General features: G+C 31.7%; 1 long non-coding RNA gene across 1 annotated transcript in view; it reads left to right on the forward strand.

Moving 5' to 3' along the window:
• The window catches only part of LOC149768953 (uncharacterized), a 41,823-nt gene extending 21,056 nt beyond the window's left edge, over positions 1-20,767 (forward strand). The window contains exons 8-14 of the long non-coding RNA XR_016419580.1: positions 1,500-1,711; positions 4,737-4,948; positions 7,974-8,185; positions 11,211-11,422; positions 14,448-14,659; positions 17,685-17,896; positions 20,464-20,767. This is a non-coding gene — a long non-coding RNA (uncharacterized LOC149768953). The remainder of the gene's footprint in view (positions 1-1,499; positions 1,712-4,736; positions 4,949-7,973; positions 8,186-11,210; positions 11,423-14,447; positions 14,660-17,684; positions 17,897-20,463) is intronic.
• The last annotated feature ends 2,041 nt before the right edge of the window (positions 20,768-22,808 follow it).

Consider the following 22,808-nt stretch of genomic DNA (forward strand, 5'->3'; position numbering starts at 1 on the left):
TTTGTCAGAGAAAATATCTTTGTAGTCAAAATGAGACCTTCATTAAAAATACATGAAGACAAAATTATAATTTGTATTGGCCATTCAGACTATTTATTAGGGGTCCAATCAGTTAATTTATGTGTTTATGATGGGGTCACTTCCTGAGTAACAAACATCTGCTTGTATAGCCTTCAGTAATTGTTTATAAACATAGTTATAGGGTATTTAGTGAGAGGACAGCGATGAAAACTTTATACTAGAACCTACTCAAGTTCTCTACTAAATCATTTTAAACTGTCTGAGAATGAAATACAGGTCAAAGGGATAAAATATGCTTCCCCCAGGTATATTTACCCTTGGATGTAAGAAAAAAGCAAAATGATGTAAGTTGAATACAAAATGCATTCCATTTTATTGTTCAGTTAGGTTAAGATATTGATTGGTGTAGTGCAGCATTGTGGCCTATATGATGTTATGGGAATTCTAATGATCCATCTTGATTTATGCATTATTAATTACTAATACTATTTGTTAATTGACACTCTAAAGATTACATAAGAAGCATTCAAACAAATTATTTGAATTTAACTTTGTACATGGTTACATATCCCACATGTACAAATATCCATCCATTTTAGAATGTTTGGGATCAAAAGTTCACATTCAGTACATCATATAGGCTGACATTTTACCTATAGTGAACCTGTAAAGCACATTTATGGCTATGTGCACTGAAAATATCCCAAAATGTTATTTTCATCATGAATATGCCTATGTATGGTAACATATTTCAATTTAGTACTTTGACAGAGTGCGGTATTGAAACATCAGCTGATATCTGATTCCATTCAATCAATGAGCTTAATAATTGGTAACCAACACTCTTCAAAATACCATATAAATGTTCAAATAGATAATTTGAATTATGTTTGCACATTTGATCTTAACAAGTACATTGTATATGTCCCACATATGCAAATTTCCATCCTTGTTTACAAGTTTTGGGGATGAGAATTTCACATTTAGCTGATGATATAGGATTTATTGGTACTTATAGTTGATTTTTATGACCACATTTGGCTGTATTCACTTGCAATATCCAAAATTGTTATTTCCCTCATGAATAAGAATGCTTATAGTAACACATTCTAATTTAGTATATTGTCACTTGACTTTCCTGTATACTGGTATGTAATAATGTTTACACCAATGATCAAACCTCACCGCCCCAACATTGCCTTAAACTTTATGATACATAGTCTACCTGATTAGTTATTTAACTTGTAAATGGCTAAATGTGCTTCTAGAAACCTCATATACTTTTAGGATGAATTTAACACTTTAATACATGGCCATTGCTTCACATTTTTGAGTGTCACTCTGTCAAGTTTAATATTTTCCCCCATGCTTGCAACCTTAATGTTAATTTGAAATCACCATATCTAACACATTTTAACTTCATTTACATAGATCTTACTGTTTTCTAGAATTAAGTGAAACATATTGTATCTTTTCAGGTCTAGCCTGGTATCTGGAACAAAGTGTTAGAGTTGGATTAGCTTGGAAGCTCTCCTGAGTAGTCTGGTGGTAATAGCATGGTTTCATAAGGGCATGTGCAGTGTACTGCCATAAGTGACCAAGATTAGTTCATATCACCACACTGATACATGGCACCTCAAAGACATGGCTTAGGTTTTCATGAGAGAGATCAGCACCATTTTTCAGTAAGGTAGAACCTCCCTAGAAACTATTTTCCTATCCCATTGCCACCTTTTGTTGTTATCGACATTGAAATGGAATGCATTTTTGCTATAAAACATGGTAGTGGTCCCATTAGAACTTTAAATCTGAATGTGCTATTAGTTATGGAAACAACTGCCTAAGTACCTGACACAATAAATGTGGAACATAGCACCTGTCAGTGTTTCTTTAGTGTGTACACCTATATGCATCTGGACAGGCATATTGCGGTTTGCTGCCAAAATCACTATGAGCTATGATGCTTCACTACCCCTGGGGAAAATGTTATCAGTTATACAGACCCAAACTACCATTTGTTTTAAATATCATTCATTAGTCAACTTTTCTGTCTAAAATTTGTCAAACTGTGTTTTAAAACTTGTATGAAAATTTAAGTTTTCAATAAAATTTAGTTTTTAAAATTTAAATGTTTATTTAATTTGCCATTAAAACTGAATTTATCAACATTTGTAATTTTCAAACATATTTTCAGACAGGGCTTATCTTGTATCACAATTAGGTTTTTACTGCATTGAAAAATTCCTATAATTAAGGAAGATATAGCAAATTTAGTTTTGGTTTCTCAAGAGCACTTGGACCAGAACTTGCACCCTGTGGAACACCAGCACTACATACTTTCTGACAGGTGTCACATGTTTTCCTTGCAAGGAAATTCAAAAAGACTTCATGTATAAAGTTGAAATAGGTATAGCATGCAAATATAAAAGTTTGACTAAAATTGGTGTAAAACATGGAGCCTGTCAGGAATTACATCACAATTAATACTTCCAGTTCAGTACCCACGAATGTAGTTCTAGTCTATTTTTAGAACATTTTTTCCTCTCTCATTTTGATGGTGATAGAAGAGTTTTATTTATGCAGTTTTGGTAGGGATTTAAAGGTAACTGTTTATTCTTGATAATATGAGTTCAGGGTGTTGTTGTCTGTATGTATTTTGGCGACAGTGCACAGTGAGTAATAAGGCCTTGGTGATGATCCGGAAGTGAAATACGTGTTCTGGTTACATGCTGTTATGTTGAGAGTCAATGATCTAAAAAAAGAGCAGGTCAACCTTTGACAAGAACTTCACCGTGAAGTCATCTTTGAAGGTATTTTAGATTAACATATGATTTGCATTGATTGTCACACAGTGGAAAGGTCAGTACTGAGAAACAAATGTAGAGAACATATAGTAAAATTAATTGTGTACTATGTCCTGTAAGGGCAGTATTTGAGCAAAGTTTAAATTGGTATAAAATCTTTATTATTAAAGATAGACACATGAAATTTTAATATGTCATGTATATTGACTTTTAAAAGATAAGAATGAAATTAAAAGTAAAAAATTAATTTTTATTTTAAAAATTTTAATAAAATTTTAAAAAAATTAAAAAAAAAATTAAAAAAACCCCTAAAATGCACATATATAATATTTTTGGGAATCATATTAAATGTTATCAGCATGTATGTATTCCTACACCATATAAAAGCTCCAATGTTGGATTTTTGTCACATTTTGTCAGAGAAAATATCTTTGTAGTCAAAATGAGACCTTCATTAAAAATACATGAAGACAAAATTATAATTTGTATTGGCCATTCAGACTATTTATTAGGGGTCCAATCAGTTAATTTATGTGTTTATGATGGGGTCACTTCCTGAGTAACAAACATCTGCTTATATAGCCTTCAGTAATTGTTTATAAACATAGTTATAGGGTATTTAGTGAGAGGACAGCGATGAAAACTTTATACTAGAACCTACTCAAGTTCTCTACTAAATCATTTTAAACTGTCTGAGAATGAAATACAGGTCAAAGGGATAAAATATGCTTCCCCCAGGTATATTTACCCTTGGATGTAAGAAAAAAGCAAAATGATGTAAGTTGAATACAAAATGCATTCCATTTTATTGTTCAGTTAGGTTAAGATATTGATTGGTGTAGTGCAGCATTGTGGCCTATATGATGTTATGGGAATTCTAATGATCCATCTTGATTTATGCATTATTAATTACTAATACTATTTGTTAATTGACACTCTAAAGATTACATAAGAAGCATTCAAACAAATTATTTGAATTTAACTTTGTACATGGTTACATATCCCACATGTACAAATATCCATCCATTTTAGAATGTTTGGGATCAAAAGTTCACATTCAGTACATCATATAGGCTGACATTTTACCTATAGTGAACCTGTAAAGCACATTTATGGCTATGTGCACTGAAAATATCCCAAAATGTTATTTTCATCATGAATATGCCTATGTATGGTAACATATTTCAATTTAGTACTTTGACAGAGTGCGGTATTGAAACATCAGCTGATATCTGATTCCATTCAATCAATGAGCTTAATAATTGGTAACCAACACTCTTCAAAATACCATATAAATGTTCAAATAGATAATTTGAATTATGTTTGCACATTTGATCTTAACAAGTACATTGTATATGTCCCACATATGCAAATTTCCATCCTTGTTTACAAGTTTTGGGGATGAGAATTTCACATTTAGCTGATGATATAGGATTTATTGGTACTTATAGTTGATTTTTATGACCACATTTGGCTGTATTCACTTGCAATATCCAAAATTGTTATTTCCCTCATGAATAAGAATGCTTATAGTAACACATTCTAATTTAGTATATTGTCACTTGACTTTCCTGTATACTGGTATGTAATAATGTTTACACCAATGATCAAACCTCACCGCCCCAACATTGCCTTAAACTTTATGATACATAGTCTACCTGATTAGTTATTTAACTTGTAAATGGCTAAATGTGCTTCTAGAAACCTCATATACTTTTAGGATGAATTTAACACTTTAATACATGGCCATTGCTTCACATTTTTGAGTGTCACTCTGTCAAGTTTAATATTTTCCCCCATGCTTGCAACCTTAATGTTAATTTGAAATCACCATATCTAACACATTTTAACTTCATTTACATAGATCTTACTGTTTTCTAGAATTAAGTGAAACATATTGTATCTTTTCAGGTCTAGCCTGGTATCTGGAACAAAGTGTTAGAGTTGGATTAGCTTGGAAGCTCTCCTGAGTAGTCTGGTGGTAATAGCATGGTTTCATAAGGGCATGTGCAGTGTACTGCCATAAGTGACCAAGATTAGTTCATATCACCACACTGATACATGGCACCTCAAAGACATGGCTTAGGTTTTCATGAGAGAGATCAGCACCATTTTTCAGTAAGGTAGAACCTCCCTAGAAACTATTTTCCTATCCCATTGCCACCTTTTGTTGTTATCGACATTGAAATGGAATGCATTTTTGCTATAAAACATGGTAGTGGTCCCATTAGAACTTTAAATCTGAATGTGCTATTAGTTATGGAAACAACTGCCTAAGTACCTGACACAATAAATGTGGAACATAGCACCTGTCAGTGTTTCTTTAGTGTGTACACCTATATGCATCTGGACAGGCATATTGCGGTTTGCTGCCAAAATCACTATGAGCTATGATGCTTCACTACCCCTGGGGAAAATGTTATCAGTTATACAGACCCAAACTACCATTTGTTTTAAATATCATTCATTAGTCAACTTTTCTGTCTAAAATTTGTCAAACTGTGTTTTAAAACTTGTATGAAAATTTAAGTTTTCAATAAAATTTAGTTTTTAAAATTTAAATGTTTATTTAATTTGCCATTAAAACTGAATTTATCAACATTTGTAATTTTCAAACATATTTTCAGACAGGGCTTATCTTGTATCACAATTAGGTTTTTACTGCATTGAAAAATTCCTATAATTAAGGAAGATATAGCAAATTTAGTTTTGGTTTCTCAAGAGCACTTGGACCAGAACTTGCACCCTGTGGAACACCAGCACTACATACTTTCTGACAGGTGTCACATGTTTTCCTTGCAAGGAAATTCAAAAAGACTTCATGTATAAAGTTGAAATAGGTATAGCATGCAAATATAAAAGTTTGACTAAAATTGGTGTAAAACATGGAGCCTGTCAGGAATTACATCACAATTAATACTTCCAGTTCAGTACCCACGAATGTAGTTCTAGTCTATTTTTAGAACATTTTTTCCTCTCTCATTTTGATGGTGATAGAAGAGTTTTATTTATGCAGTTTTGGTAGGGATTTAAAGGTAACTGTTTATTCTTGATAATATGAGTTCAGGGTGTTGTTGTCTGTATGTATTTTGGCGACAGTGCACAGTGAGTAATAAGGCCTTGGTGATGATCCGGAAGTGAAATACGTGTTCTGGTTACATGCTGTTATGTTGAGAGTCAATGATCTAAAAAAAGAGCAGGTCAACCTTTGACAAGAACTTCACCGTGAAGTCATCTTTGAAGGTATTTTAGATTAACATATGATTTGCATTGATTGTCACACAGTGGAAAGGTCAGTACTGAGAAACAAATGTAGAGAACATATAGTAAAATTAATTGTGTACTATGTCCTGTAAGGGCAGTATTTGAGCAAAGTTTAAATTGGTATAAAATCTTTATTATTAAAGATAGACACATGAAATTTTAATATGTCATGTATATTGACTTTTAAAAGATAAGAATGAAATTAAAAGTAAAAAATTAATTTTTATTTTAAAAATTTTAATAAAATTTTAAAAAAATTAAAAAAAAAATTAAAAAAACCCCTAAAATGCACATATATAATATTTTTGGGAATCATATTAAATGTTATCAGCATGTATGTATTCCTACACCATATAAAAGCTCCAATGTTGGATTTTTGTCACATTTTGTCAGAGAAAATATCTTTGTAGTCAAAATGAGACCTTCATTAAAAATACATGAAGACAAAATTATAATTTGTATTGGCCATTCAGACTATTTATTAGGGGTCCAATCAGTTAATTTATGTGTTTATGATGGGGTCACTTCCTGAGTAACAAACATCTGCTTGTATAGCCTTCAGTAATTGTTTATAAACATAGTTATAGGGTATTTAGTGAGAGGACAGCGATGAAAACTTTATACTAGAACCTACTCAAGTTCTCTACTAAATCATTTTAAACTGTCTGAGAATGAAATACAGGTCAAAGGGATAAAATATGCTTCCCCCAGGTATATTTACCCTTGGATGTAAGAAAAAAGCAAAATGATGTAAGTTGAATACAAAATGCATTCCATTTTATTGTTCAGTTAGGTTAAGATATTGATTGGTGTAGTGCAGCATTGTGGCCTATATGATGTTATGGGAATTCTAATGATCCATCTTGATTTATGCATTATTAATTACTAATACTATTTGTTAATTGACACTCTAAAGATTACATAAGAAGCATTCAAACAAATTATTTGAATTTAACTTTGTACATGGTTACATATCCCACATGTACAAATATCCATCCATTTTAGAATGTTTGGGATCAAAAGTTCACATTCAGTACATCATATAGGCTGACATTTTACCTATAGTGAACCTGTAAAGCACATTTATGGCTATGTGCACTGAAAATATCCCAAAATGTTATTTTCATCATGAATATGCCTATGTATGGTAACATATTTCAATTTAGTACTTTGACAGAGTGCGGTATTGAAACATCAGCTGATATCTGATTCCATTCAATCAATGAGCTTAATAATTGGTAACCAACACTCTTCAAAATACCATATAAATGTTCAAATAGATAATTTGAATTATGTTTGCACATTTGATCTTAACAAGTACATTGTATATGTCCCACATATGCAAATTTCCATCCTTGTTTACAAGTTTTGGGGATGAGAATTTCACATTTAGCTGATGATATAGGATTTATTGGTACTTATAGTTGATTTTTATGACCACATTTGGCTGTATTCACTTGCAATATCCAAAATTGTTATTTCCCTCATGAATAAGAATGCTTATAGTAACACATTCTAATTTAGTATATTGTCACTTGACTTTCCTGTATACTGGTATGTAATAATGTTTACACCAATGATCAAACCTCACCGCCCCAACATTGCCTTAAACTTTATGATACATAGTCTACCTGATTAGTTATTTAACTTGTAAATGGCTAAATGTGCTTCTAGAAACCTCATATACTTTTAGGATGAATTTAACACTTTAATACATGGCCATTGCTTCACATTTTTGAGTGTCACTCTGTCAAGTTTAATATTTTCCCCCATGCTTGCAACCTTAATGTTAATTTGAAATCACCATATCTAACACATTTTAACTTCATTTACATAGATCTTACTGTTTTCTAGAATTAAGTGAAACATATTGTATCTTTTCAGGTCTAGCCTGGTATCTGGAACAAAGTGTTAGAGTTGGATTAGCTTGGAAGCTCTCCTGAGTAGTCTGGTGGTAATAGCATGGTTTCATAAGGGCATGTGCAGTGTACTGCCATAAGTGACCAAGATTAGTTCATATCACCACACTGATACATGGCACCTCAAAGACATGGCTTAGGTTTTCATGAGAGAGATCAGCACCATTTTTCAGTAAGGTAGAACCTCCCTAGAAACTATTTTCCTATCCCATTGCCACCTTTTGTTGTTATCGACATTGAAATGGAATGCATTTTTGCTATAAAACATGGTAGTGGTCCCATTAGAACTTTAAATCTGAATGTGCTATTAGTTATGGAAACAACTGCCTAAGTACCTGACACAATAAATGTGGAACATAGCACCTGTCAGTGTTTCTTTAGTGTGTACACCTATATGCATCTGGACAGGCATATTGCGGTTTGCTGCCAAAATCACTATGAGCTATGATGCTTCACTACCCCTGGGGAAAATGTTATCAGTTATACAGACCCAAACTACCATTTGTTTTAAATATCATTCATTAGTCAACTTTTCTGTCTAAAATTTGTCAAACTGTGTTTTAAAACTTGTATGAAAATTTAAGTTTTCAATAAAATTTAGTTTTTAAAATTTAAATGTTTATTTAATTTGCCATTAAAACTGAATTTATCAACATTTGTAATTTTCAAACATATTTTCAGACAGGGCTTATCTTGTATCACAATTAGGTTTTTACTGCATTGAAAAATTCCTATAATTAAGGAAGATATAGCAAATTTAGTTTTGGTTTCTCAAGAGCACTTGGACCAGAACTTGCACCCTGTGGAACACCAGCACTACATACTTTCTGACAGGTGTCACATGTTTTCCTTGCAAGGAAATTCAAAAAGACTTCATGTATAAAGTTGAAATAGGTATAGCATGCAAATATAAAAGTTTGACTAAAATTGGTGTAAAACATGGAGCCTGTCAGGAATTACATCACAATTAATACTTCCAGTTCAGTACCCACGAATGTAGTTCTAGTCTATTTTTAGAACATTTTTTCCTCTCTCATTTTGATGGTGATAGAAGAGTTTTATTTATGCAGTTTTGGTAGGGATTTAAAGGTAACTGTTTATTCTTGATAATATGAGTTCAGGGTGTTGTTGTCTGTATGTATTTTGGCGACAGTGCACAGTGAGTAATAAGGCCTTGGTGATGATCCGGAAGTGAAATACGTGTTCTGGTTACATGCTGTTATGTTGAGAGTCAATGATCTAAAAAAAGAGCAGGTCAACCTTTGACAAGAACTTCACCGTGAAGTCATCTTTGAAGGTATTTTAGATTAACATATGATTTGCATTGATTGTCACACAGTGGAAAGGTCAGTACTGAGAAACAAATGTAGAGAACATATAGTAAAATTAATTGTGTACTATGTCCTGTAAGGGCAGTATTTGAGCAAAGTTTAAATTGGTATAAAATCTTTATTATTAAAGATAGACACATGAAATTTTAATATGTCATGTATATTGACTTTTAAAAGATAAGAATGAAATTAAAAGTAAAAAATTAATTTTTATTTTAAAAATTTTAATAAAATTTTAAAAAAATTAAAAAAAAAATTAAAAAAACCCCTAAAATGCACATATATAATATTTTTGGGAATCATATTAAATGTTATCAGCATGTATGTATTCCTACACCATATAAAAGCTCCAATGTTGGATTTTTGTCACATTTTGTCAGAGAAAATATCTTTGTAGTCAAAATGAGACCTTCATTAAAAATACATGAAGACAAAATTATAATTTGTATTGGCCATTCAGACTATTTATTAGGGGTCCAATCAGTTAATTTATGTGTTTATGATGGGGTCACTTCCTGAGTAACAAACATCTGCTTGTATAGCCTTCAGTAATTGTTTATAAACATAGTTATAGGGTATTTAGTGAGAGGACAGCGATGAAAACTTTATACTAGAACCTACTCAAGTTCTCTACTAAATCATTTTAAACTGTCTGAGAATGAAATACAGGTCAAAGGGATAAAATATGCTTCCCCCAGGTATATTTACCCTTGGATGTAAGAAAAAAGCAAAATGATGTAAGTTGAATACAAAATGCATTCCATTTTATTGTTCAGTTAGGTTAAGATATTGATTGGTGTAGTGCAGCATTGTGGCCTATATGATGTTATGGGAATTCTAATGATCCATCTTGATTTATGCATTATTAATTACTAATACTATTTGTTAATTGACACTCTAAAGATTACATAAGAAGCATTCAAACAAATTATTTGAATTTAACTTTGTACATGGTTACATATCCCACATGTACAAATATCCATCCATTTTAGAATGTTTGGGATCAAAAGTTCACATTCAGTACATCATATAGGCTGACATTTTACCTATAGTGAACCTGTAAAGCACATTTATGGCTATGTGCACTGAAAATATCCCAAAATGTTATTTTCATCATGAATATGCCTATGTATGGTAACATATTTCAATTTAGTACTTTGACAGAGTGCGGTATTGAAACATCAGCTGATATCTGATTCCATTCAATCAATGAGCTTAATAATTGGTAACCAACACTCTTCAAAATACCATATAAATGTTCAAATAGATAATTTGAATTATGTTTGCACATTTGATCTTAACAAGTACATTGTATATGTCCCACATATGCAAATTTCCATCCTTGTTTACAAGTTTTGGGGATGAGAATTTCACATTTAGCTGATGATATAGGATTTATTGGTACTTATAGTTGATTTTTATGACCACATTTGGCTGTATTCACTTGCAATATCCAAAATTGTTATTTCCCTCATGAATAAGAATGCTTATAGTAACACATTCTAATTTAGTATATTGTCACTTGACTTTCCTGTATACTGGTATGTAATAATGTTTACACCAATGATCAAACCTCACCGCCCCAACATTGCCTTAAACTTTATGATACATAGTCTACCTGATTAGTTATTTAACTTGTAAATGGCTAAATGTGCTTCTAGAAACCTCATATACTTTTAGGATGAATTTAACACTTTAATACATGGCCATTGCTTCACATTTTTGAGTGTCACTCTGTCAAGTTTAATATTTTCCCCCATGCTTGCAACCTTAATGTTAATTTGAAATCACCATATCTAACACATTTTAACTTCATTTACATAGATCTTACTGTTTTCTAGAATTAAGTGAAACATATTGTATCTTTTCAGGTCTAGCCTGGTATCTGGAACAAAGTGTTAGAGTTGGATTAGCTTGGAAGCTCTCCTGAGTAGTCTGGTGGTAATAGCATGGTTTCATAAGGGCATGTGCAGTGTACTGCCATAAGTGACCAAGATTAGTTCATATCACCACACTGATACATGGCACCTCAAAGACATGGCTTAGGTTTTCATGAGAGAGATCAGCACCATTTTTCAGTAAGGTAGAACCTCCCTAGAAACTATTTTCCTATCCCATTGCCACCTTTTGTTGTTATCGACATTGAAATGGAATGCATTTTTGCTATAAAACATGGTAGTGGTCCCATTAGAACTTTAAATCTGAATGTGCTATTAGTTATGGAAACAACTGCCTAAGTACCTGACACAATAAATGTGGAACATAGCACCTGTCAGTGTTTCTTTAGTGTGTACACCTATATGCATCTGGACAGGCATATTGCGGTTTGCTGCCAAAATCACTATGAGCTATGATGCTTCACTACCCCTGGGGAAAATGTTATCAGTTATACAGACCCAAACTACCATTTGTTTTAAATATCATTCATTAGTCAACTTTTCTGTCTAAAATTTGTCAAACTGTGTTTTAAAACTTGTATGAAAATTTAAGTTTTCAATAAAATTTAGTTTTTAAAATTTAAATGTTTATTTAATTTGCCATTAAAACTGAATTTATCAACATTTGTAATTTTCAAACATATTTTCAGACAGGGCTTATCTTGTATCACAATTAGGTTTTTACTGCATTGAAAAATTCCTATAATTAAGGAAGATATAGCAAATTTAGTTTTGGTTTCTCAAGAGCACTTGGACCAGAACTTGCACCCTGTGGAACACCAGCACTACATACTTTCTGACAGGTGTCACATGTTTTCCTTGCAAGGAAATTCAAAAAGACTTCATGTATAAAGTTGAAATAGGTATAGCATGCAAATATAAAAGTTTGACTAAAATTGGTGTAAAACATGGAGCCTGTCAGGAATTACATCACAATTAATACTTCCAGTTCAGTACCCACGAATGTAGTTCTAGTCTATTTTTAGAACATTTTTTCCTCTCTCATTTTGATGGTGATAGAAGAGTTTTATTTATGCAGTTTTGGTAGGGATTTAAAGGTAACTGTTTATTCTTGATAATATGAGTTCAGGGTGTTGTTGTCTGTATGTATTTTGGCGACAGTGCACAGTGAGTAATAAGGCCTTGGTGATGATCCGGAAGTGAAATACGTGTTCTGGTTACATGCTGTTATGTTGAGAGTCAATGATCTAAAAAAAGAGCAGGTCAACCTTTGACAAGAACTTCACCGTGAAGTCATCTTTGAAGGTATTTTAGATTAACATATGATTTGCATTGATTGTCACACAGTGGAAAGGTCAGTACTGAGAAACAAATGTAGAGAACATATAGTAAAATTAATTGTGTACTATGTCCTGTAAGGGCAGTATTTGAGCAAAGTTTAAATTGGTATAAAATCTTTATTATTAAAGATAGACACATGAAATTTTAATATGTCATGTATATTGACTTTTAAAAGATAAGAATGAAATTAAAAGTAAAAAATTAATTTTTATTTTAAAAATTTTAATAAAATTTTAAAAAAATTAAAAAAAAAATTAAAAAAACCCCTAAAATGCACATATATAATATTTTTGGGAATCATATTAAATGTTATCAGCATGTATGTATTCCTACACCATATAAAAGCTCCAATGTTGGATTTTTGTCACATTTTGTCAGAGAAAATATCTTTGTAGTCAAAATGAGACCTTCATTAAAAATACATGAAGACAAAATTATAATTTGTATTGGCCATTCAGACTATTTATTAGGGGTCCAATCAGTTAATTTATGTGTTTATGATGGGGTCACTTCCTGAGTAACAAACATCTGCTTGTATAGCCTTCAGTAATTGTTTATAAACATAGTTATAGGGTATTTAGTGAGAGGACAGCGATGAAAACTTTATACTAGAACCTACTCAAGTTCTCTACTAAATCATTTTAAACTGTCTGAGAATGAAATACAGGTCAAAGGGATAAAATATGCTTCCCCCAGGTATATTTACCCTTGGATGTAAGAAAAAAGCAAAATGATGTAAGTTGAATACAAAATGCATTCCATTTTATTGTTCAGTTAGGTTAAGATATTGATTGGTGTAGTGCAGCATTGTGGCCTATATGATGTTATGGGAATTCTAATGATCCATCTTGATTTATGCATTATTAATTACTAATACTATTTGTTAATTGACACTCTAAAGATTACATAAGAAGCATTCAAACAAATTATTTGAATTTAACTTTGTACATGGTTACATATCCCACATGTACAAATATCCATCCATTTTAGAATGTTTGGGATCAAAAGTTCACATTCAGTACATCATATAGGCTGACATTTTACCTATAGTGAACCTGTAAAGCACATTTATGGCTATGTGCACTGAAAATATCCCAAAATGTTATTTTCATCATGAATATGCCTATGTATGGTAACATATTTCAATTTAGTACTTTGACAGAGTGCGGTATTGAAACATCAGCTGATATCTGATTCCATTCAATCAATGAGCTTAATAATTGGTAACCAACACTCTTCAAAATACCATATAAATGTTCAAATAGATAATTTGAATTATGTTTGCACATTTGATCTTAACAAGTACATTGTATATGTCCCACATATGCAAATTTCCATCCTTGTTTACAAGTTTTGGGGATGAGAATTTCACATTTAGCTGATGATATAGGATTTATTGGTACTTATAGTTGATTTTTATGACCACATTTGGCTGTATTCACTTGCAATATCCAAAATTGTTATTTCCCTCATGAATAAGAATGCTTATAGTAACACATTCTAATTTAGTATATTGTCACTTGACTTTCCTGTATACTGGTATGTAATAATGTTTACACCAATGATCAAACCTCACCGCCCCAACATTGCCTTAAACTTTATGATACATAGTCTACCTGATTAGTTATTTAACTTGTAAATGGCTAAATGTGCTTCTAGAAACCTCATATACTTTTAGGATGAATTTAACACTTTAATACATGGCCATTGCTTCACATTTTTGAGTGTCACTCTGTCAAGTTTAATATTTTCCCCCATGCTTGCAACCTTAATGTTAATTTGAAATCACCATATCTAACACATTTTAACTTCATTTACATAGATCTTACTGTTTTCTAGAATTAAGTGAAACATATTGTATCTTTTCAGGTCTAGCCTGGTATCTGGAACAAAGTGTTAGAGTTGGATTAGCTTGGAAGCTCTCCTGAGTAGTCTGGTGGTAATAGCATGGTTTCATAAGGGCATGTGCAGTGTACTGCCATAAGTGACCAAGATTAGTTCATATCACCACACTGATACATGGCACCTCAAAGACATGGCTTAGGTTTTCATGAGAGAGATCAGCACCATTTTTCAGTAAGGTAGAACCTCCCTAGAAACTATTTTCCTATCCCATTGCCACCTTTTGTTGTTATCGACATTGAAATGGAATGCATTTTTGCTATAAAACATGGTAGTGGTCCCATTAGAACTTTAAATCTGAATGTGCTATTAGTTATGGAAACAACTGCCTAAGTACCTGACACAATAAATGTGGAACATAGCACCTGTCAGTGTTTCTTTAGTGTGTACACCTATATGCATCTGGACAGGCATATTGCGGTTTGCTGCCAAAATCACTATGAGCTATGATGCTTCACTACCCCTGGGGAAAATGTTATCAGTTATACAGACCCAAACTACCATTTGTTTTAAATATCATTCATTAGTCAACTTTTCTGTCTAAAATTTGTCAAACTGTGTTTTAAAACTTGTATGAAAATTTAAGTTTTCAATAAAATTTAGTTTTTAAAATTTAAATGTTTATTTAATTTGCCATTAAAACTGAATTTATCAACATTTGTAATTTTCAAACATATTTTCAGACAGGGCTTATCTTGTATCACAATTAGGTTTTTACTGCATTGAAAAATTCCTATAATTAAGGAAGATATAGCAAATTTAGTTTTGGTTTCTCAAGAGCACTTGGACCAGAACTTGCACCCTGTGGAACACCAGCACTACATACTTTCTGACAGGTGTCACATGTTTTCCTTGCAAGGAAATTCAAAAAGACTTCATGTATAAAGTTGAAATAGGTATAGCATGCAAATATAAAAGTTTGACTAAAATTGGTGTAAAACATGGAGCCTGTCAGGAATTACATCACAATTAATACTTCCAGTTCAGTACCCACGAATGTAGTTCTAGTCTATTTTTAGAACATTTTTTCCTCTCTCATTTTGATGGTGATAGAAGAGTTTTATTTATGCAGTTTTGGTAGGGATTTAAAGGTAACTGTTTATTCTTGATAATATGAGTTCAGGGTGTTGTTGTCTGTATGTATTTTGGCGACAGTGCACAGTGAGTAATAAGGCCTTGGTGATGATCCGGAAGTGAAATACGTGTTCTGGTTACATGCTGTTATGTTGAGAGTCAATGATCTAAAAAAAGAGCAGGTCAACCTTTGACAAGAACTTCACCGTGAAGTCATCTTTGAAGGTATTTTAGATTAACATATGATTTGCATTGATTGTCACACAGTGGAAAGGTCAGTACTGAGAAACAAATGTAGAGAACATATAGTAAAATTAATTGTGTACTATGTCCTGTAAGGGCAGTATTTGAGCAAAGTTTAAATTGGTATAAAATCTTTATTATTAAAGATAGACACATGAAATTTTAATATGTCATGTATATTGACTTTTAAAAGATAAGAATGAAATTAAAAGTAAAAAATTAATTTTTATTTTAAAAATTTTAATAAAATTTTAAAAAAATTAAAAAAAAAATTAAAAAAACCCCTAAAATGCACATATATAATATTTTTGGGAATCATATTAAATGTTATCAGCATGTATGTATTCCTACACCATATAAAAGCTCCAATGTTGGATTTTTGTCACATTTTGTCAGAGAAAATATCTTTGTAGTCAAAATGAGACCTTCATTAAAAATACATGAAGACAAAATTATAATTTGTATTGGCCATTCAGACTATTTATTAGGGGTCCAATCAGTTAATTTATGTGTTTATGATGGGGTCACTTCCTGAGTAACAAACATCTGCTTGTATAGCCTTCAGTAATTGTTTATAAACATAGTTATAGGGTATTTAGTGAGAGGACAGCGATGAAAACTTTATACTAGAACCTACTCAAGTTCTCTACTAAATCATTTTAAACTGTCTGAGAATGAAATACAGGTCAAAGGGATAAAATATGCTTCCCCCAGGTATATTTACCCTTGGATGTAAGAAAAAAGCAAAATGATGTAAGTTGAATACAAAATGCATTCCATTTTATTGTTCAGTTAGGTTAAGATATTGATTGGTGTAGTGCAGCATTGTGGCCTATATGATGTTATGGGAATTCTAATGATCCATCTTGATTTATGCATTATTAATTACTAATACTATTTGTTAATTGACACTCTAAAGATTACATAAGAAGCATTCAAACAAATTATTTGAATTTAACTTTGTACATGGTTACATATCCCACATGTACAAATATCCATCCATTTTAGAATGTTTGGGATCAAAAGTTCACATTCAGTACATCATATAGGCTGACATTTTACCTATAGTGAACCTGTAAAGCACATTTATGGCTATGTGCACTGAAAATATCCCAAAATGTTATTTTCATCATGAATATGCCTATGTATGGTAACATATTTCAATTTAGTACTTTGACAGAGTGCGGTATTGAAACATCAGCTGATATCTGATTCCATTCAATCAATGAGCTTAATAATTGGTAACCAACACTCTTCAAAATACCATATAAATGTTCAAATAGATAATTTGAATTATGTTTGCACATTTGATCTTAACAAGTACATTGTATATGTCCCACATATGCAAATTTCCATCCTTGTTTACAAGTTTTGGGGATGAGAATTTCACATTTAGCTGATGATATAGGATTTATTGGTACTTATAGTTGATTTTTATGACCACATTTGGCTGTATTCACTTGCAATATCCAAAATTGTTATTTCCCTCATGAATAAGAATGCTTATAGTAACACATTCTAATTTAGTATATTGTCACTTGACTTTCCTGTATACTGGTATGTAATAATGTTTACACCAATGATCAAACCTCACCGCCCCAACATTGCCTTAAACTTTATGATACATAGTCTACCTGATTAGTTATTTAACTTGTAAATGGCTAAATGTGCTTCTAGAAACCTCATATACTTTTAGGATGAATTTAACACTTTAATACATGGCCATTGCTTCACATTTTTGAGTGTCACTCTGTCAAGTTTAATATTTTCCCCCATGCTTGCAACCTTAATGTTAATTTGAAATCACCATATCTAACACATTTTAACTTCATTTACATAGATCTTACTGTTTTCTAGAATTAAGTGAAACATATTGTATCTTTTCAGGTCTAGCCTGGTATCTGGAACAAAGTGTTAGAGTTGGATTAGCTTGGAAGCTCTCCTGAGTAGTCTGGTGGTAATAGCATGGTTTCATAAGGGCATGTGCAGTGTACTGCCATAAGTGACCAAGATTAGTTCATATCACCACACTGATACATGGCACCTCAAAGACATGGCTTAGGTTTTCATGAGAGAGATCAGCACCATTTTTCAGTAAGGTAGAACCTCCCTAGAAACTATTTTCCTATCCCATTGCCACCTTTTGTTGTTATCGACATTGAAATGGAATGCATTTTTGCTATAAAACATGGTAGTGGTCCCATTAGAACTTTAAATCTGAATGTGCTATTAGTTATGGAAACAACTGCCTAAGTACCTGACACAATAAATGTGGAACATAGCACCTGTCAGTGTTTCTTTAGTGTGTACACCTATATGCATCTGGACAGGCATATTGCGGTTTGCTGCCAAAATCACTATGAGCTATGATGCTTCACTACCCCTGGGGAAAATGTTATCAGTTATACAGACCCAAACTACCATTTGTTTTAAATATCATTCATTAGTCAACTTTTCTGTCTAAAATTTGTCAAACTGTGTTTTAAAACTTGTATGAAAATTTAAGTTTTCAATAAAATTTAGTTTTTAAAATTTAAATGTTTATTTAATTTGCCATTAAAACTGAATTTATCAACATTTGTAATTTTCAAACATATTTTCAGACAGGGCTTATCTTGTATCACAATTAGGTTTTTACTGCATTGAAAAATTCCTATAATTAAGGAAGATATAGCAAATTTAGTTTTGGTTTCTCAAGAGCACTTGGACCAGAACTTGCACCCTGTGGAACACCAGCACTACATACTTTCTGACAGGTGTCACATGTTTTCCTTGCAAGGAAATTCAAAAAGACTTCATGTATAAAGTTGAAATAGGTATAGCATGCAAATATAAAAGTTTGACTAAAATTGGTGTAAAACATGGAGCCTGTCAGGGCAGTATTTGAGCAAAGTTTAAATTGGTATAAAATCTTTATTATTAAAGATAGACACATGAAATTTTAATATGTCATGTATATTGACTTTTAAAAGATAAGAATGAAATTAAAAGTAAAAAATTAATTTTTATTTTAAAAATTTTAATAAAATTTTAAAAAAATTAAAAAAAAAATTAAAAAAACCCCTAAAATGCACATATATAATATTTTTGGGAATCATATTAAATGTTATCAGCATGTATGTATTCCTACACCATATAAAAGCTCCAATGTTGGATTTTTGTCACATTTTGTCAGAGAAAATATCTTTGTAGTCAAAATGAGACCTTCATTAAAAATACATGAAGACAAAATTATAATTTGTATTGGCCATTCAGACTATTTATTAGGGGTCCAATCAGTTAATTTATGTGTTTATGATGGGGTCACTTCCTGAGTAACAAACATCTGCTTGTATAGCCTTCAGTAATTGTTTATAAACATAGTTATAGGGTATTTAGTGAGAGGACAGCGATGAAAACTTTATACTAGAACCTACTCAAGTTCTCTACTAAATCATTTTAAACTGTCTGAGAATGAAATACAGGTCAAAGGGATAAAATATGCTTCCCCCAGGTATATTTACCCTTGGATGTAAGAAAAAAGCAAAATGATGTAAGTTGAATACAAAATGCATTCCATTTTATTGTTCAGTTAGGTTAAGATATTGATTGGTGTAGTGCAGCATTGTGGCCTATATGATGTTATGGGAATTCTAATGATCCATCTTGATTTATGCATTATTAATTACTAATACTATTTGTTAATTGACACTCTAAAGATTACATAAGAAGCATTCAAACAAATTATTTGAATTTAACTTTGTACATGGTTACATATCCCACATGTACAAATATCCATCCATTTTAGAATGTTTGGGATCAAAAGTTCACATTCAGTACATCATATAGGCTGACATTTTACCTATAGTGAACCTGTAAAGCACATTTATGGCTATGTGCACTGAAAATATCCCAAAATGTTATTTTCATCATGAATATGCCTATGTATGGTAACATATTTCAATTTAGTACTTTGACAGAGTGCGGTATTGAAACATCAGCTGATATCTGATTCCATTCAATCAATGAGCTTAATAATTGGTAACCAACACTCTTCAAAATACCATATAAATGTTCAAATAGATAATTTGAATTATGTTTGCACATTTGATCTTAACAAGTACATTGTATATGTCCCACATATGCAAATTTCCATCCTTGTTTACAAGTTTTGGGGATGAGAATTTCACATTTAGCTGATGATATAGGATTTATTGGTACTTATAGTTGATTTTTATGACCACATTTGGCTGTATTCACTTGCAATATCCAAAATTGTTATTTCCCTCATGAATAAGAATGCTTATAGTAACACATTCTAATTTAGTATATTGTCACTTGACTTTCCTGTATACTGGTATGTAATAATGTTTACACCAATGATCAAACCTCACCGCCCCAACATTGCCTTAAACTTTATGATACATAGTCTACCTGATTAGTTATTTAACTTGTAAATGGCTAAATGTGCTTCTAGAAACCTCATATACTTTTAGGATGAATTTAACACTTTAATACATGGCCATTGCTTCACATTTTTGAGTGTCACTCTGTCAAGTTTAATATTTTCCCCCATGCTTGCAACCTTAATGTTAATTTGAAATCACCATATCTAACACATTTTAACTTCATTTACATAGATCTTACTGTTTTCTAGAATTAAGTGAAACATATTGTATCTTTTCAGGTCTAGCCTGGTATCTGGAACAAAGTGTTAGAGTTGGATTAGCTTGGAAGCTCTCCTGAGTAGTCTGGTGGTAATAGCATGGTTTCATAAGGGCATGTGCAGTGTACTGCCATAAGTGACCAAGATTAGTTCATATCACCACACTGATACATGGCACCTCAAAGACATGGCTTAGGTTTTCATGAGAGAGATCAGCACCATTTTTCAGTAAGGTAGAACCTCCCTAGAAACTATTTTCCTATCCCATTGCCACCTTTTGTTGTTATCGACATTGAAATGGAATGCATTTTTGCTATAAAACATGGTAGTGGTCCCATTAGAACTTTAAATCTGAATGTGCTATTAGTTATGGAAACAACTGCCTAAGTACCTGACACAATAAATGTGGAACATAGCACCTGTCAGTGTTTCTTTAGTGTGTACACCTATATGCATCTGGACAGGCATATTGCGGTTTGCTGCCAAAATCACTATGAGCTATGATGCTTCACTACCCCTGGGGAAAATGTTATCAGTTATACAGACCCAAACTACCATTTGTTTTAAATATCATTCATTAGTCAACTTTTCTGTCTAAAATTTGTCAAACTGTGTTTTAAAACTTGTATGAAAATTTAAGTTTTCAATAAAATTTAGTTTTTAAAATTTAAATGTTTATTTAATTTGCCATTAAAACTGAATTTATCAACATTTGTAATTTTCAAACATATTTTCAGACAGGGCTTATCTTGTATCACAATTAGGTTTTTACTGCATTGAAAAATTCCTATAATTAAGGAAGATATAGCAAATTTAGTTTTGGTTTCTCAAGAGCACTTGGACCAGAACTTGCACCCTGTGGAACACCAGCACTACATACTTTCTGACAGGTGTCACATGTTTTCCTTGCAAGGAAATTCAAAAAGACTTCATGTATAAAGTTGAAATAGGTATAGCATGCAAATATAAAAGTTTGACTAAAATTGGTGTAAAACATGGAGCCTGTCAGGAATTACATCACAATTAATACTTCCAGTTCAGTACCCACGAATGTAGTTCTAGTCTATTTTTAGAACATTTTTTCCTCTCTCATTTTGATGGTGATAGAAGAGTTTTATTTATGCAGTTTTGGTAGGGATTTAAAGGTAACTGTTTATTCTTGATAATATGAGTTCAGGGTGTTGTTGTCTGTATGTATTTTGGCGACAGTGCACAGTGAGTAATAAGGCCTTGGTGATGATCCGGAAGTGAAATACGTGTTCTGGTTACATGCTGTTATGTTGAGAGTCAATGATCTAAAAAAAGAGCAGGTCAACCTTTGACAAGAACTTCACCGTGAAGTCATCTTTGAAGGTATTTTAGATTAACATATGATTTGCATTGATTGTCACACAGTGGAAAGGTCAGTACTGAGAAACAAATGTAGAGAACATATAGTAAAATTAATTGTGTACTATGTCCTGTAAGGGCAGTATTTGAGCAAAGTTTAAATTGGTATAAAATCTTTATTATTAAAGATAGACACATGAAATTTTAATATGTCATGTATATTGACTTTTAAAAGATAAGAATGAAATTAAAAGTAAAAAATTAATTTTTATTTTAAAAATTTTAATAAAATTTTAAAAAAATTAAAAAAAAAATTAAAAAAACCCCTAAAATGCACATATATAATATTTTTGGGAATCATATTAAATGTTATCAGCATGTATGTATTCCTACACCATATAAAAGCTCCAATGTTGGATTTTTGTCACATTTTGTCAGAGAAAATATCTTTGTAGTCAAAATGAGACCTTCATTAAAAATACATGAAGACAAAATTATAATTTGTATTGGCCATTCAGACTATTTATTAGGGGTCCAATCAGTTAATTTATGTGTTTATGATGGGGTCACTTCCTGAGTAACAAACATCTGCTTGTATAGCCTTCAGTAATTGTTTATAAACATAGTTATAGGGTATTTAGTGAGAGGACAGCGATGAAAACTTTATACTAGAACCTACTCAAGTTCTCTACTAAATCATTTTAAACTGTCTGAGAATGAAATACAGGTCAAAGGGATAAAATATGCTTCCCCCAGGTATATTTACCCTTGGATGTAAGAAAAAAGCAAAATGATGTAAGTTGAATACAAAATGCATTCCATTTTATTGTTCAGTTAGGTTAAGATATTGATTGGTGTAGTGCAGCATTGTGGCCTATATGATGTTATGGGAATTCTAATGATCCATCTTGATTTATGCATTATTAATTACTAATACTATTTGTTAATTGACACTCTAAAGATTACATAAGAAGCATTCAAACAAATTATTTGAATTTAACTTTGTACATGGTTACATATCCCACATGTACAAATAT

Source organism: Sinohyriopsis cumingii, unplaced genomic scaffold (assembly GCF_028554795.1).
Source record: "Sinohyriopsis cumingii isolate HCF-2022 unplaced genomic scaffold, ASM2855479v2 utg005167l, whole genome shotgun sequence".
Taxonomy (NCBI): domain Eukaryota; kingdom Metazoa; phylum Mollusca; class Bivalvia; order Unionida; family Unionidae; genus Sinohyriopsis; species Sinohyriopsis cumingii.